The sequence below is a fragment of the Papio anubis genome, chromosome 17 (genome assembly GCF_008728515.1).
Source record: "Papio anubis isolate 15944 chromosome 17, Panubis1.0, whole genome shotgun sequence".
NCBI lineage: Eukaryota > Metazoa > Chordata > Mammalia > Primates > Cercopithecidae > Papio > Papio anubis.
This window is the reverse complement of record NC_044992.1, coordinates 60,927,582-60,944,000: the sequence shown is the minus strand read 5'-3', so window position 1 is coordinate 60,944,000 and position 16,419 is coordinate 60,927,582. Positions and strand designations below refer to the sequence as shown.

At 37.7% G+C, this 16,419-nt stretch overlaps 1 protein-coding gene across 2 annotated transcripts in view; it reads left to right on the top strand.

Annotated features, from left to right (window-relative positions):
* Nucleotides 1-7,475: 7,475 nt before the first annotated feature.
* The window catches only part of ABCA9 (ATP binding cassette subfamily A member 9), an 84,405-nt gene continuing 75,461 nt past the window's right edge, over nucleotides 7,476-16,419 (top strand). For both annotated transcript variants that reach the window (XM_009191090.4, XM_003913345.5), the window contains exon 1: nucleotides 7,476-9,007. The gene's annotated coding sequence lies outside the window, so the exon portion shown is untranslated. The remainder of the gene's footprint in view (nucleotides 9,008-16,419) is intronic.

The window sequence follows — 16,419 nt, the reverse complement described above, 5'->3', positions numbered from 1 at the left end:
TATTATTGTGTGGGAGTCTAAGTCTCTTTGTAAGTCTGTAAGGACTTGCTTTATGAATCTGGGTGCTCCTGTATTGGATGCATATATGTTTAGGATAGTTAGCTCTTCTTGTTGCATTGATCCCTTTACCATTATGTAATGCCCTTCTTTGTCTCTTTTGATCTTTATTGGTTTAAAGTCTGTTTTATCAGAGACTAGGATTGCAACCCCTAATTTTTTTTTCTTTTTTTGCTTTCCATTTGCTTGGTAAATATTCCTCCATCCGTTCATTTTGAGCCTATGTGTGTCTTTGCATGTGAGATGGGTCTTGACTCTTTATCCAATTTGCCAGTCTGTGTCTTTTAGTTGGGGGCATTTAGCCCATTTACATTTAAGGTTAATATTGTTATGTGTGAATTTGATCCTGTCATTATGATGCTAGCTGGTATTTTGCCCATTAGCTGATGCAGTTTCTTCATAGCATTGATGATCTTTACATTTTGATTTGTTTTTGCAGTGACTGGTACCAGTTTTTCCTTTCCATATTTAGTGCTTCCTTCAGGAACTCTTGTAAGGCAGGCCTGGTGGTGACAAAATCCCTCAGCATTTGCTTGTCTGTAAAGGATTTATTTCTCCTTTGCTTATGAAATCCAGTTTGGCTGGATATGAAATTCTGGGTTGAAAATTATTTTCTTTAAGAATGTTGAATATTGTCCCCAACTCTCTTCTGGCTTGTAGGATTTCTGCTGAGAGATACACTGTTAGTCTGATGGGCTTCCCTTTGTGGGTAAACCGACCTTTCTCTCTGGCTGCCCTTAACATTTTTTCCCTCATTTCAACCTTGGTGAATCTGACAATTATGTGTCTTGGGGTTGATCTTCTTGAAGAGTATCTTTGTGGTGTTCTTTGTATTTCTTAAATTTGAATGTTGGCCTGTCTTGCTAGGTTGGTGAAGTTCTCCTGGTTAATATCCCAAAGAGTGTTTTCCAACTTGGTTCCATTCTCCCCGTCATTTTCAGGTACACAAATAAAGTGTAGGTTTGGTCTTTTCACATAGTCCCGTATTTCTTGGAGACTGTGTTCATTCCTTTTCATTCTTTTTTCTCTAATCTTGTCTTCATGCTTTATTTCATTAAGTTGATCTTCAACCTTTGATATCCTTTCTCCCACTTGATCGATTCGACTATTAATACTTGTGTATGCTTCATAAAGTTATTGGGCTGTGTTTTTCAGCTCCCTCAGGTCATTTATGTTCTTCTCTAAACTGGTTATTCTAGTTAGCAATTCCTCTAACCTTTTAGCAAGGTTCTTAGCTTTCTTGCATTGGGTTAGAACATGCTCCTTTAGCTCGGAGGAGTTTGTTATTACCCACCTTCTGAAGCCTACTTCTGTCAATTCATCAAACTCATTCTCTATCCAGTTTTGTTCCCTTGCTGGCAAGGAGTTTTGATTTTTTGGAGGAGAATAGGCCTTTTGGTTTTTGGAATTTTCAGCCTTTCTGCACTGGTTTTTCCTCATCTTCGTGGATTTATCCACCTTTGGTCTTTGCTGTTGGTGACCTTTGGATGGAGTTTTTGCGTGGTCATCCTTTTTGTTGATATTGATGCTATTGCTTTCTGTTTGTTAGTTTTCCTTCTAACAGTCAGGCCCCTCTTCTGCAGGTCTACTGGAGTTTGCTGGGGGTCCACTCCAGACCCCGTTTGCCTGGGTATCACCAGCGGAGGCTGCAGAACAGCAAAGATTGCTGCCTGCTCCTTCCTCTGGAAGCTTTGTCCCAGAGGGGCACCTGCCAGATGTTAACTGGAGATCTTCTGTATGAGGTGTCTGTCAATCCCTGCTGGAAGAGGTCTCCCTGTCAGGAGGCACAGGTGTCACCTGTGGAGGCGATCTGTCCCTTAGCAGAGCTCAAGCACTGTGCTGGGAGATCCACTGCTCTCTTCAGAGCCAGCAGGCAGAAATGTTTTAAGTCTGCTGAAGCTGTGCCCACAGCCACCCCTTCCCCCAGGTGCTCTGTCCCAGGGAGATGGGAGTTTTATCTATAAGCCCCTGGCTGGGGCTGCTGCCTCTCTTTCAGAGATGCCCTGCCCAGAGAGGAGGAATCTAGAGAGGCAGTCTGGCTATGGTGGTTTTGCTGAGCTGTGATGGGCTCCACCCAGCTTGAACTTCCTGGCTGCTTTGTTTACACTGTGAGAGGAACCTATTCAAGCTTCAATAATGGCGGACACCCCTCCCCTCACCAAGCTTGAGCATCCCAGGTCGACTTCAGACTGCTGTGCTGGCAGTGAGAATTTCAAGCTAGTGGATCTTACATTGCTGGGCTCCATGAAGGTGTGATCTGCTGAGCTAGCCCACTTGGCTCCCTGGCTTCAGCCCCCTTTCCAGGGGAGTGAATGGTTCTGTCTCACTGACATTCCAGGTGCCACCAGGGTACAAAAAAAGTTCCTGCAGCTAACTCAGTGTCTTCCCAAACGGCCACCCAGTTTTGTGCTTGAAACTCAGAGCCCTTGTGGTGTAGGCACCTAAGGGAATCTCCTGGTCTGTGGGTTGTGAAGACCATAAGAAAAGCATAGTATCTGGGCTGGAGTGCACCATCCCTCAAGGCATACTCCCTCACGGCTTCCCTTGGCTAGGGGAGGGACTTCCTTGACCCCTTGTTCTTCCTGGGTGAGGTGATGGCCCACCCTGCTTCTGCTCCCCCTCCGTGGGCTGCACCCACTGTCTAACCAGTCCCAGTGAGATGAACCGGGTACCTCGGTTGGAAATGCAGAAATCACCCATCTTCTGCACTGATCTCACTAGTAGCTGCAGACCAGGGCTGTTCCCTTTTGGCCATCTTGCCCAGGAACTGCCTTTTATTTTTTAATTTTTTTATTTTTTGTTCATTTATATTTGTGCTTTAATTTTTTTCTTATCAATTATATAAGCATTTTATGTAATTAAATATTTTATCTGTATATTTTACAGATATAATTGTATCTGAAAAGTTACATTTCTAAACCTGTGATAAATAACCTATAATTTGTTCATTCTGGAACCATTATTGCTTTATAAATGTAAATTTGTTTTATAGTGATAATTGAATTTATTTAAATTATTTCTAAAACCCAAGCAATACATTCTCCTGTCTTGCTCAAATGAATAACATGACAATATATATAACCACTTTAGATAACAATAGGTGAAATATTCACTTGTATTTTTGATAAACTCTGAGTTTTCTTAAGTGTTATGGAAATGTTTACAAGATACCGAATAACCAATATCAGATATAGTATAAATGTTTTAAAAGTATTAAAATGGACATAGTTTGCAAAAATATCATAATATTGTTGTTTTTGAAGCTATTAACTTGGGTTTTATCAGGATTACATTTAGGAGCAGATTCATGAATATGAAAATGGAAGATCAGAATAAAACAAAAGAAGGGACCAAAAGAAAAATGGAAAAAGAACTAAACTATTTCAACTCTGTTGTAGAGAGATTTAGTGCTGGCTTTACTCCCTATTTCCCTAACACACCGCTTGTAGAAGAAGCTGACCACTGTGTATTGCATCACCAATTCTCTTCTTTGATGCCTGGATTCCGATTGGGTTTGATTAATCCAACAGGAAGTAGCAGCAACAGATTGAGGATAGAAGAATGGGGAGGTCAGACCCTCCTCCCCTGCTTTGGTGCCAGATCTAGTGCTGAATGGATCCTTGACGCCCACAGGTTTTCCCCTCCTCCAGTTACACCCACCTGCTTCTGCCCATTAAGGGTACTGACCCCAGGAATGGCTCCCCCCACTGCAGGCCACACTCGACCTCCAGCAGTTCATCAAAATTACCATTTATGCATTTCGTCCTACCAATTTCTGGCTCTAGTGACTTCTGCTCTAAGTAAGCTGATCTTGGCTGTGATTCTCTGTATTCACTTGTTTCTCTGGATTTTAGGGTTATAGCTTGCCCTGGAACCTCAGTCTCTGATGGGTCCAAGAAACATCACTGATTTTCAGTTTGCTTAGCTTTTTTCTTATGGCAAGAAAGGAAATAATGACTTCCAAGCTCTTTACATGTTGGAGGTGAAGAAATTGAATTTTAAATTTTTTTGATTTTTAATTAATTAAAAATTATATTTAAATACTCACCTGGGCTACCTTATTGAAGAATGCAGTTTTAAAGTTAATCATATCTTTGTCCTCTTCCTAAACTATAAGATTTTTAGGGAACTTAGTTCTGATCATGGCTCTCTCCTCCCATATAACTGTTGTTTGATACTTGAGTTGTCCATTGTGTTTAACACTGCCCCCTGCACACATTAGTCATTATCATCATTAGTTTGCACAATCAATATGTATTTAGTTCACTAATATATTTATTAGTTGTTAGCATTCAACTACTTCTTTCTGGATTCAGTCTTTTTTCCTTCTTGGAGGATATTTATTAGTAGTTCTTTCAGATACGTCCATAAAATAGAAATCTCAGTTTTTTGGGATAAAGATATATCTATTTTATCCTTACACATGAGTTATATTTTAGCTGGTTTGTCAATCAGCTTTTGCCAAAACACCCTAAAACTTACTGGCTTAAAATAGCAATCTCCTTTTAGCTTTGTTTTCCTGTTTCATTTCTGGCATCTGGATATTTATTTTTCTTTGGATGTGATCTCTGTTTTTGTTACTTCTTATTAACCATTTTATTTATATCCTTGTTGAAGGAGCATTCACATTAGCATAGTTCAACAATAGAAATAGAAATAGCAATAAAAATTTTGCTATTATCTTACAAAATTCTACTGTGTGGTATTTTGGTACAAATGAACACAAAGTGCCATGTAGGACAAAATCCAAAAAACTATACCTGAGCACACTGTCGTGAAATTCCCTACACTCGTAGTTAAAGAGAAAACCCTAAGATGTCTACTCAAGAAAAACAGAAAACCTCAAACTTACGAGTACCAAAAGTACTTTATCATCATATCTGGCTGAGAAAGCAATAACATGCTATTTTTAAAGTGAGAAATATAAGACATTTTCAGTCAGAGCATAAACAAAAACAGAAAACAATAATAGAATAACAGAGTAACAAAAATACAGATGGAGAAAATGAACAGATTCGTTATAGTAAAACAAATTTACAAATGGCCAAAAATTATATTAAAATATTCTTGACAACACTAGGAAATATAAGTTATCAAAGTGGTACTAATTTTTATTAATCAGACTGGTAAAATTTACAAACACCTATAATGTCCAGTTTTGACACGGCCGTGGAGAGTATAGTCTCTAACATTTGGTGAGTCATCCCTCATTGCAAGGTACTGCACTCAATACTTTACATATGTTATTTTCTTTAATCCCTACCATCTCCCCTCCACCCCAATCCTAAATTTCTAAATTCTAAAACAACCCTTGTTAAATACTATTGTGTCCTCTGGATCTCACAGATGAGAAAACTGAAGCTCCCTGCGTAAATCATTGGGGCTCTAAGGTAAGTTACTTGTCCTGCATTGCAGTTAGCAAGGAGTAGAGCTAATGTTTTAAGTTCAAATATGCTAATGGGTGTATCCTATAAGGAACAGGAAGATAGGGGAGAAAGATGGATAGAGACATAGGCTGATTTTTTATATTGCTAGAGTAGTGTAGATTCTGATATGTTTGTTAACATTTGAGGGCAATCACTAGTAGAACAAAATACTGATCCAGAACTTTATAGATGACAGGTGGGGAAAAAGGAAAAGGGGAACCTGAAAAAAGGAACAGAGAAAACACAGTCACTATAGAAATGGATACATGGGAAATAACAGGAAAGCATAATTTAAAGAGACCGTAAAATAAGATGATTGGAAGAAAAGGATTGGGTAACCTAAGGACTTACGTCCCCTTCCCTGCCTTGCCCATGGAAAGCAGAAGATTGGCAGATAAGGTAAAAAGAGAAATGCAGTTATACTATTTCAACAGGCATCCTTCAGGCGTGTAATAAGAGTCTGTCAAAATATATCTGAGAAATGCAAATTGCAAATAAAAGTGGAGGGCAGGAATATGTCACACAAAGGATATTTCAAGGCAAAAATAAAAGCACAAAACAAGACCAAGTAGAATTTATTACATTTTTAAGAAACAAAGAGGGCCAGGTGCGGTGGCTCAGGCTTGTAATCCCAGCACTTTGGAGGCCGAGGCGGGTGGATCACGAGGTCAGGAGATCCAGACCATCCTAGCTAACATGGTGAAATCCCATCTCTACTAAAAATACAAAAAATTAGCAGGGTGTGGTGGCGGGCACCTGTAGTCCCAGCTACTTGGGAGGCTGAGGCAGGAGAACGGCGTGAACCTGAGAGGTGAAGCTTGCAGTGAGTGGAGATTACGCCACCAAAAAAGAAAGAGAGAGAGAGAGACAGAGAGAGAGACAGAGAGAGCAAGTGAAAACAAAGAGAAATGTTTGGAGGATATCTAATAAAACTCACATGCAGTCAGTGCATCCGGATCTGAGAAAGAATTGAAAGCAAGAAGATAAAAGCCCCTGGGAAACAAGCAGACATTCTCAGTCTTTCTTTATCAGGCAGCTGGACCCCTTCATCCTTCTTACTTTACAGACCAAGTTTTCTGTTTTTGCACAGTGTTGAGAAGGGCTGCACACAGGTCATGGGGTGACAAGTCCTCTTTACAAATAGCCAGCAAGGATTCCAAGAAGAATGTTTTAGTGTGGTGCAAAACACATCACATGAAATTCGTAAGGTTTCTGGCACTGGAGAATACTGCTGCAAAATAAATGAAACAAAAGGCCAGGAAAATTGTAAAATATGTGCACATAAAGTAAGAATAATGGAATAAACAGAGACATATGCAAATGAGACAGCATAGCATTTGTAATTTGAGCTCATAGACTCTACAGATAGTCTGAGTTTTAACTTAGTTTCCGCTACTCACCATCTGTGTGAATTTGGTCAAGTTACATAACTCCCTGGGCCTCACCCTTCTGGTTCGTAAAATGGGGTGATTAGAATAATGCCTACCTCTTGGGATTATTATGTGGATTAAATGTTTTAATATTTAAGTATGTCTTAGACACGATAAATGCTATATGTACTTGCTAAAAAAAGTATACATTACGGTCTAAAATCAGTGCCATTTCATTTTTGAACTTCCATGGGATTATTTTTGAATTGGTAAATTGATTCAAAAGCTTCTTTAGAAGAGTAAATAGGTCGGGCACAGTGGCTCACGCCTGTAATCCCAGCACTATGTGGAACCAAAGCAGGCGGATCATTTGAGGTCAGGAGTTCCAGACCAGCTTAACCAAAATGGTGAAAACCCGTCTCTACTAAAAATACACAAAAATTAGCTGGCTGTGGTGGCGGGCACCTGTAGTCCCAGCTACTGTGGAGGCTGAGGCAGGAGAATCGCTTGAACCCGGGAGGCGGAGGTTCCATTGAGCCGAGATAGCGCCACTGCACTCCAGCCTGGGCGACAGACGGAGACTCCGTTTCCAAAAAAAAAAAAAAAAAGTAAATAAATATTATTTAATCTAGAAAATATTAAAAAGAAGATCAATGAGAGGGAGCTTGCTCTGTTATAGTGCCACAGAGATTACAGTGTGGTACATTGAAGGAAATATATTGAAAACAGAATTTAGAACCGAAAGTCAAAGTCCACTAGGGCCAGAACTCATAAGCTCTAACCTAGGTACAAAGTTCTTCTAGGAAACAAGTTACTGGAAAAAAAAAAATTCCTAAATTATATTCTCTGTGCACAAAATGTTGGTGATGTTGTTAAATGTGATAATTTTGTATTTTCTGCAGAAAATACAACCATCCAACCTTTTCTGTAGACATACGGAAACAATCAGAAGTCTTTTTTTTTTTTTTTTTTTTTAAGTTTGACAGTCTCATGGATTCAGGAGTTCAGCCTACTTCCACAGACTGCTTGCTGAGCAAATTCTGGATCCCATATAATTAGAAAAAGGATAAATATAATTGCATCAATATTGAGAGAATGGGAAATGGGTGAGGAAGATTTCATTTGGTTGTCATGGTCCATGGGACACAGATAAGAGGCTGATTTAAGAATTGCATGCATTTATTGTTTCCCTTTCAGATGTGTGTTCAGGAAGAAATTACAGTACAGAAGAATTTAACAGACTTACCGGCTGTAAGCAGAAAGATAGTGGTCCTTTACCCCATCCTCTTCAGCCAAAGATAAACTCCATGAATTTTAAGAATTTTGGAACAGTCTTTTCTTCTACTTACACAAGATGCTCAAAAATAGACAGAATGGCATCTATTACCAGTTAAAAATGTTTCTCTAACAATACTGGAAAGCAGGACATTCTAAAATTCAGTAGTTACTGGTGGAGAAAGTAGTTTGTTTCATGGAAACTGTTGCAGAAGTGACAAACCTGGAGGCTTTGGGAACACAGATAATTGTTATGTGAGATTTCTTTAAAGATTCTCCTCGCTTCAGTACCATGAAAGATGCTATAATTAGTATGCACACAATGAAACTGAGGTGCAGATGAAAACTCAGAGTTTCCTTTGTTACCCTGAAAAAAATGACATTGCTTTATCGCTTTATACATATATATATGTGTGTGTGTGTATTTTCCACTTTGCTCTGCTCTACTCTTCTCTGGATTAGGTTCTCACTTATCTTTGCTTAAATCATTGTGTTGGGGTCAATTCTCCCATTAGGGCCTTGTATGAAAAGACTGATTGAGAAAGGCTAGATTCTTCTTGGTTTAATAGTTCCTAATGTTTTGATATGTCCAGCCAACCATCTGCAATGACAAACTCCCTGCTGAGGAACTAGCAGGAAACAAAGAAATGGAAAACAGCAAAGAAATCACCACGTGAGCAGAAGATATTTTGGCAGCCTGGCTGAACTGAGACCAAATTCTCCTTGGAAATCAGTATAAAACAGAAACTATTCACAATGAACGTGAAATTAAAAGCATGATGTAGTAGTGACCCAAAAGGAATGTGAATTCTTCTCCAGAACATGCAGAGACCCATGGATGAACTGTGTTTCTAGATTTTTCCTCCAGCTTTCCTGAGAGTAAGTTAACCTCTAAAATTGTGGTTATTTTGCATATAGAAATATAACGTAAGACTATAAATAGGAATGCCAGACATTTACGTAGAAACCATTAAATGTAGTAAGTTATTAACGAGTCATTTTGACTTTTCAAATCATCTGTTTTATTTTGTATGACTAAATAACCAATTGAAGAACTAAGAATTTGTATTTTTACCTCATAACTAAAGCATGTTTGGACAAACAGCGACGTTATCTAATAGGCTATTGAATAAATAAAAATAAATGTAACATTATGATGCTTTTTTATAAGTATGAACTATTTCCAAAGTTATTTAAATTACTTACTCTTCTTTGTTTTTAATTTTACTGCCAGAGGAATTGTAAGCATTGCAGGTTGCACAATTTTCTGAGTTTTGAATTGTTTTTAAATGGCTTGAGAATATTTTCATCAAGAAAACTTACAGAAAGATTTTCACTGATCTTATTTATTATGCTTTTTAAAAATTTTGATCTAATTTGTTGCCCAGTGCAACAAATTAGAAAAATTTGTTCTGTGAATAACAGGAATTTTATCTGACTGAGAAATGATTGGCTTTTTATAACCAATTTATTATTTCCAAATTATACAATTTCCTATTGAGAACAATTTAAGCTAATTAGATGTTTTATATTATTACGGTGGGTGGTATATTTTTTCTCTGATATTTACACCAAGATGTTCAGTGGTGGAAAAAAATCAGTCTTAACGCTCAGAGACAAATAACCACATTCATGACAATGGGATTATGTAATTGTTTTTTATTCGAAAATATTTTCTGGCACACACATTAATTCACAGAAAGAAAGAAGAGTAGTCACGTGGGCACCATATTTAACCCTTTCAGATACTGAGGTTTTTCACAGCATTGATTTCTTAGTTGGAAATGTAGCAGCTTGGTTTCAGTCAGGATTTCCAGGCTATCACAGCCTGCTCTGATGGCATGATTATCAGGAACTCATCTGCATCACTGGTGAATCTCTTTGGTCACTTTTGGACAGTTTTTAACCATAAGTCCATGCCCTCCTTTGTTATGCTGATGAGGTGCGTCATAAAAGGAATGTCCAACAATGTCTTCCCGTCTTGTTCTCAGGCCTCAGGCTCTCGGACCCCTTTCCCCAAACCTGCCCCCATATTAACTTTCTATTGCTGCTGTGAAAAAAAAAAAAAAAAAAAAGGCCACAACCTTAATGGTTTAGAACAAAACAGAGTTATCATCTTACAGCTCTGGAGGTTAGAAGTGTGAGGCGGGTCTCTCACTGGGCTAACATCAAGGGGTTGGCCAGGCTGTGTCTCTTTCTGGAGGCTATAGGAGAGAATCTGTTTTCTTACCCTGTGTAACTTTTAGAGGTTTCTTGCATTCTTTGGTCCATGGTCTTCCTCCTCCATCTTCAAAGCCAGTAATAGCATATCAAACCCTTCTTCTACTGCCTCACTCTGATCTCCTCGTGTGCCTCCTGTTTTACTTTTTAGGACCCTTGTGATTACACTGGGTCTGCCCAGATAATCCAGGATGATCTCCCTATTTCAAAGTAAGCTGATTGCAACCTTAATTCCAACTACTGCCTTAATTCCCCTTTGTCATATATTGTAACATATTCACAAATTCCAGGATTAGAATGCAACCATTATTCTGCCTATCACATTCCTCTTCAACTATGCCTTGTGATATGGTTTGGCTCTGTCCTTACTCCAATATCATCTTGAATTATAGCCCCCATAATCCCTATCTGTCATGGGAGGGACCCAGGGGGAGGTAATTGAATCATGAGGGCAGGTCTTTCCCAGGCTGTTCTCATGATAGTATTCAAGTCTCACAAGATCTGATGGTTTTATAAAGGGGAGTTCCCCTTCCCAAGCTCTCTTGCCTGGTGCCATATAAGACGTGACTTTGCTCCTTATTTGCCTGCAGCCCTGATTGTGTGGCCTCCCCAGTCATGTAGAACCGTGAGTTAATTAAACCTGTTTCCTTTATGAATTACCCAGTCTCAGGTATGTCTTTTTTTTTTTCTTTTTTTTTTAGACAGAGTCTCATATTGTTGCCTAGGCTGGAGGCATTTTCTTTATCAGTTATCTTGGTCATTAAAGCTCTACAACTTTCAGACCATTTTTGTTATTCTGCCTAATATATGGCACCATTATGTAAAATGGTGTCATATTTGCATTTAACCTACGTATATTGTCCCGTGTACTTTAAATAATCTCTAGCTTACTTACAATACCTAATACAATGTAAATTCTATGTAAATAATTGTTATACTTTATTGTTTCAGAAATAATGACAAGAAAAAAAAAGCTTCTACATGTTCAGTACAAACCCAGCCATCCTTTTTTCTGAGCATTATCTACCGGCAGTTGGTTGCATCCACAAGTGCAGAACCCACAAATAGAAATGAGTGACTATAGTTTTTGAGCTGTGCTAACATGAAAGAGTATAAATAATTACATTATACCCGCACTACCAGACTGAAATTGTCATATCTGAAATAAGTTACCTTCATGATGTTGTAGTAGGTTAGTTAATGACTTTTGGACAGACATGTCCTGAATTCTTTGTTTGTTCTCTGCAAACAGTTCTATAAAGACTTACTAAAGCCTTGGCCCATGTTTTAGAAAGTGGAAATCTGGCTGACTGGTGGATCTGTGTGCAAGCCTGAAGGTCACTCTCTCTCTCTCTTTCTCTCTTGTAAGCCTAGGCCCTTATGTGGGTTACCCTCAAGGCCAAGGCTGAGCCCATAAGCAGGCAGGCATGGGTGATTGTCTCTCATTGAAAATAGCAGAGCAACATTGGTGCCTACAAATAGTTATCCCTATATTGATTTCAATAATACAATAGTAGAATGAGGTATCTGTTTAAGTACTTTCAAGGACAATTTTATGTGATTTGTTTATCTCTATTCAGCTGATTCATTATCCCTCACTCCACCTCCCGCCTATCCACATATGTGTAGGCAGGTTATAGCCATTATAGATGTGAAGATTAGTTTGGGTGCTCTTTTCTACCAACAGTAAAAGTGGGCTATCTGCTTTGCAAGAATAAAGTTTGTCTGTAATAACATGAAACCTGTTCCTCTCCTCAACAGTCCTTTCTACAATAATTACATTTTTATGCCCATACTGTCCCCCCAAAATGCATTTTCACACCACTGAACGCTAGTTAAAACTATGAGTTCCAAGTCTCCCTACCTCTTGGAATGTTTCATAGGAAAATCTCCACTGACAAAGTGACATAGGTCTGGATTTTATTTCTGTGCCTCTTCATCACCACATATTCAACTATTCCAAAATAGTTATTACCACCATCACTCTACTCTAGTTCCTTCTGCTCATTATCTCTTACACAGTATATCGTATCTAATTAGGCTTCACCTTATGAAGTAGGCTTTGTAAATATCCCAGGGGATGAAGGACAAGGAGTTAAAAGATACAGAACAAAGATTGAGAATTTTATTTCATTTTCTGCTTCTAGCATCTGAAAGAGATTGTAGAGTGTTGATACAATTTCTTCCTTAACAGTCTGATAGAATTTCCCAGTGAACCCATTCACTGGGGAACCACCAGTGATGCTTTCTGTTTTGAAGATTTTTGATTATTAAATCAGTTTCTTTTACAGATATAGGCTAATTCAGATTGTCTGTTTATTCTTGTGTGAGTTTCAACAGATTGTCTCTTTGAAGGAACAGATTCGTTTCACCTAGGCTATCAAATTTATGAGCATAGGGTTGTTCATAATATTCCTTGATTGTCCTCTTAATGTCTATGAGATCTGTAGTGATGCCCCCTCTTTCATTTCTAATATTAGCAACTTGTGTTCTCTCCCTCTTTTTTCCTAGTTAGCCTTGGTAGAGGCCTATTGATTTTATTGATCTCGGAGAACCAGCATTTGGTTTTACTGATTTTTCTCTGTTGATTTCCTGTTTCCAATTTCATTGATTTCTATCATAATTTTTACTATTTCTTTTATTTTGCTTTCTTTAGATCTTTTTTCTTTACTAATGTATGCATTGGATGCTGTAAATTTCTCTCTAAACAAAGCTTTCACTGTATGCCACAAATTTTGATAAGCGTTTTCATTGTTATTTAGTTCAAAATAAGTTTTAATTTGTCATTAGATTTTTTTCTTTGACTTTTATGTTATTTAGAAGTGTGTTGTTTAACCTTCATGTATTTCGGGATTTTCCAGCTATCTTTCTATTACTGCTTTCTGGTGTAATTCTACCATGGCCTGAGAGCATGTATTGTATGATTTCTATTCTTTTAAATTTTCTAAGGTGTGTTTTATGGCCCAAATTTGGTTTATATTGGTGAACATTCCATGTAAGCATGAGAAGAATGTATTTTCTGCTATTGTTGGGTGAAATAGTGTGTAGAAATGTTCATTTTATCCAGTTGGTTGATTATATTATTGAGTTCAACTCTGATTTTATTTGTTTTCTACCTGCTGGATCTGCCCATTTCTGCCAAGAGAGGTGCTGAAGTCTCCAACTATAAGAGTGGATTCATCTATTTCTCTTTGCAGTTCTCTCAGTATTTTGACACTGTTGTTAGCATACACATGTTAAAGATTGCTATGACTTCTTGGAAAATTGACCCCTTTATCTTTATGTAACTTCTCTCTTTATCCCTGATAATTTTCCTTCTTTTGAATGAAAAGTCTGTTCTGTTTCAGAATTCTGCTCCATATGAAATTAATATAGTTATTCCAGCTTTCTTCTGATTCGTGTTAGCATGGTCCATCTATATTTGTGCGTCTATTTTTAATCTATATGTGTCTTTATATTTAAAGTTGGTTTCGTGTAGACAACATGTAATTACATCTTTTTTGTCATCTACTCTGACAATCTCTATCTTTTAATTGGTGCATTTAGACCATTGATGATCAAAGTGATTATTGACATATTGGATTAGTATCTACCAAATTTGTTACCATTTTCTATTTATTGCTCTTGTTCTTTTCTTCAATTCTATTTTTGGGCTACAATTTTTCTGCCTTGTGTGGTTTTAATTGAGCATTTAATATAACTTCATTTTTCCTTCTTTCTTAGAATGTCATTTATTTTTGTTTTTTGTTTTTACTTTCTTTCATGGTTGCCTTAGAGTTTGCAATATATATTTACAATTAATCCAAGTCAACTTTCAAATATCACTCTACCACTTCACTGGTAGTGTATCTTATAGTAATAAAATATCCCCAATTCCTCCCTCCTGTCTCTCATACCATTACTGTCATTCATTTCACTTATAAATAAGTATACATGAACATTATGTATGAATGTAATACATATATCATATATGCAGCATTTATATACATGTATGCACATAAGTATACACAATTGTATACATTGCTATTATATCCTATTATGTTTCAGATCAATTAAAAATAAGAAAAAGTTTTTATTGTACCTTCACTTATTATTTCTTTCTCTGATGCTTTTTCTTTCTTTATGTAGAGCCGATTTTTTTTTTTTTTTTTTTTTTGAGATGGTTGCCTAGGCTGGAGTGCAGTTTCGCCATCACAGCTCATTGCAGCCTTAATCTCTCAGACCCAAGTGATCCTTTCTAACCTCAGTCTCCAGAGTAGCTAGGGCCTCAGGCATAAGCCATCATGCCTCACTAATTTCAATAATTTTGTTTTTGTAGAGACAGGATCTCCCTACGTTGCCTAGGCTGGTCTTGAACTTCTGGGCTCAAGCCATTCTCTCACCTCAGCCTCCTGAAATGCTGTAATTGCAGGCATGAGCCACTGTGCCCAGCCTTATATATAAATTTGTGACATATCATTTTATTTCTTTTGAAACAACTTCTTTTCATATTTTTTCAAGGCAGGTCTACTGGCAACAAATTCTCTCATTATTTGTTTGTCTGAGAAAGTACTTCTCTTTAGCTTTTTGAGGATAATATCACAGAGTACATTCTACTAAGGGTAGAATGCTAAGTTGGTGGGGTTTTTTTCTCTCAACACATTAAATACTTTATTCTCTTCTTGTTTGCATGATTTCTGAAGAAAAATGAGATAAAATTCTTATTTTTGCTCCCCTATAGAAACGATATTTTCTTCCTCTGGCTTCTTTAATATTTTTATTCTTTATCTTTGATTTTCTGGAGTTTGAAAATGATATTCCTTGGTGAAATTGTTTGAGCAAATATTCCGCTTGGTGTTCTCTGACCTTCCTGAATCTACGGTTGGGTGTCTAGCCATAATCTGGGGAAATTCTCAGTCATTACTGTTTAAAATATTTCTTCCGTTCCTTTCTTTCTTTTGGATATTCCCATTAGGCATATGTTACACATTTTTAATTGTCCCACAGTTCTTAAATAATCTGCTCTGTTTTTTTTTTTACAGTCTTTTTTTTTTGTTTTCTTTTCAGTTTTGGATTCTTTTCTCAGCTGTGTGTAGTCTACTAATAAACTCATCAAAGATCAAAGGCATTCTTCATTTCTGATAGTATTTTTTTAATATTAGGCATTTATTTTTGGTTCTGTCTTAGAAGTTTTATCTCCCTTCTTACCTTGCCCGTCTGTTCTTGCATGTTGAAACATTATAAGAAATATGTATTTTGTCTCTGCCCTCTAGTTTTGGCAAAAAGCTTCTAGAACCCTTGTAATTTCCAGAGTCATGGGGGTGATGGGAATAGCATTTGTTATAGTATTTGGTCCCTGTTCCTGACACAGAGCTTCTAAGACCAGGAATCTCTGAAGTGAAATGAGTATCTTCGTGTTCATGAGGTATCTGATGGCAGAAATAACCTAGATTGCTTCAGGATAGGACTGGTTGCCAGGGAATCACCTATGTGATTAGAAGGTTTCAGCCCCATCTCCAGATGTCCAGGGAGAGGAGAGGAGATGGAGTTCAAGTTAATCTCCAATGGCCAATGATTTTTTTAATCATGCTCATGTAATGAAGTCTCCATAAAAACCCTAACTGTAGGAGTTTGGGGAACTTCTGGGTTGGTGAACATCTCAAGGTGCTGGGAAGGTGGTGCACCCAGAGAGTTACTGGAAGCTCAGCGTCCCGTCCTATATACCCTGCCCTATGCATATTTTCTATTTGGCTGTTCCTGAGCTTTATCCTTTGTAATACACTGATAATAGCAAGTAGACTGTTTTTCTGAGTTCTGTGAACCACTCTAGCAAATTATCAAACCCAAAGAGTGGATGTGGGAACCCCTAATATGTAGCCAGTTAGTCAGAAGTACAAAAGACCCAGGCTTGTAACTGGCATCTGAAGTGGGGGGCCGTCTTTTGGGACTGAGTCCTCAATCTGTGGGATCTGCTGTAACTCCAAGTGGACAGTGTCAGAATTGAAATCAATTGAATTTTAGGACACCCAGTTGGTGTCCACCGAGAACTGGAGGATTTCTTGGTGGGAAAAACCCACGCTTTTGTTATCAAA